The sequence below is a fragment of the Fukomys damarensis genome, unplaced genomic scaffold, assembly GCF_012274545.1.
Source record: "Fukomys damarensis isolate Sample0158 unplaced genomic scaffold, DMR_v1.0_HiC HiC_scaffold_37, whole genome shotgun sequence".
Classification (NCBI taxonomy): Eukaryota; Metazoa; Chordata; class Mammalia; order Rodentia; family Bathyergidae; genus Fukomys; species Fukomys damarensis.
In genome coordinates, this window is record NW_022900949.1 from 7,990,648 (window position 1) to 7,992,438 (window position 1,791).

Consider the following 1,791-nt stretch of genomic DNA (forward strand, 5'->3'; position numbering starts at 1 on the left):
GCAGCGACAGTGACGCCGCCTGGATCCTGCGCTGTTGCAGCCCCAGCCTGGACGCTGGGCAGAAGGAAGGAGGGGCACCAGGAATTAGGACGCGCCGAGCCAGGAGAGGTCACGGGGTGCCAAGCTGCAGGCGGCCGTGGGACCAGAGTGGGCTCCAGGGCCGCCCCGGCTCCCAGAGAAGTCACCCTCTTTGCGGATTTCCAGCTCCACCAGCTGCCGGCGACACGCAGCCCAGATGTTCCGTTCTGGGGACATCTGTGCCAGCTCCCCCGCCATCGGGCCGGATCGGCTGAGGCCGCAGCCTCGGGGACGCCAGAGACTCAGAGCCTCGGGGGCTGGGCCAGCGGATCAAGTGTGGGCACCGCGGCTGTGCCTGGGTCAGCTGTCACCGCGCGTGAGCATCGGACCTGAAGCCCCTAGAGAGGGCGACGGCAGAGGTGGGGCCCAAAAGCTCCCACCCCAAACCCTTGCCTTCCACCACTCTCTCAGGGCCCACCCTGCTCTCTTTGACTTGTTTGGTTTTCTGAGACAGAGTCTCACCATGTAGTTCAGGTTGGCCTGGAACTCACAGAGATCCTCCTGCCTCAGCCTCCAAGAGCCAGAATCACACGTGTGCACCACCACACCCAGCTCACTCTGTCGTTGACTCATTTCCTCCTCAAGCACATATTGAGCACCTACTGTGTACTAGGCACTGGTGTAGGCTTTGGAAAGATAGCCGTGAACAAAATCGACCAAATTATCATCATCATCATCATCATCCTGACCTCAGGGGGCTCAGTCCAGTGTGAGAGACAGGCGATAAATTAGCGATGAGTCAGCCGGGTGGAGTGGCACATGCCTAATAACCCCGGCACTCAGGAGGCTGACACAGGAGGATCACATGAGTTCGAGGCCAGCCTGAGCTACATGGTGAGACCCTGTCTCACAAAACCAGAAAGAAAAGAAAAGAAAAGCAATAGGTCAATGGACTAGTTGCAAAGCATGGTACAAGACCTGGATGGGAGGACACAATGTCCCATGGGAAGCACTGGGGATGCTTTGGTAGCCCTGAGTGGCGGGGACAGTCCATCTAAGGAGGTGACCGCGCTAGAGCTGGGGGCTGCAACTGGAGGCAAAAGCAGAGGGCATGGCTGTGCAAAGGCCCTGCGGCAGCACAGAGCCCAGCACGGTGCAGGAGCAGAGAGGACCCTGTGTGGTTGGAGCAGAGGGGGTGAGGGGTGGACAGAGAGCCGGGGAGGCGGGGAGGGGACAGGGCAGAGGGACCACAGAGGACACGTGGGCAAAATAGAGTACACGAGGGAGGGTTCAACACCGAACGCAAACTTGTATCCCGGGATGGGAAAGAATTTGAAAACACACCCGCTGTGAGTTCTCTAAGATCTCCCAGCGGCTTGAGGTAGGAGGGTAGGTGTGGCAGAAAAAGGAGAAAAAAGGAGAGAGCAACATTTCCGTTGTCCTTATCCAAATAAATTGAGATGTAGTTGCCCAAGTGTCGAGAGCTCGGGCAGGAGGAAAACCGTTAAACGGCACAGCTGTTCCGAGAGCCCGTGACAGACAGCCCAGATTAATGGAGCTGTATTTTTATGGTCTGTTAACAACTGATATGGGTTTTAAACAAGATAGATCAGAGGATCCCCTTCCCCCCGAGCAAGGTTTTCTCCGCTACTTTCACGGGCAATTTCACCGCAGAGCCCCCGGAAGCCCCGAGTGTCTTAATTCAGGGAGCAGCGTCAGGAGGGGCTCCTGGGACGCTCAGAGAGGGGGATGCGGGGGGGGGGGGGGCGCGCC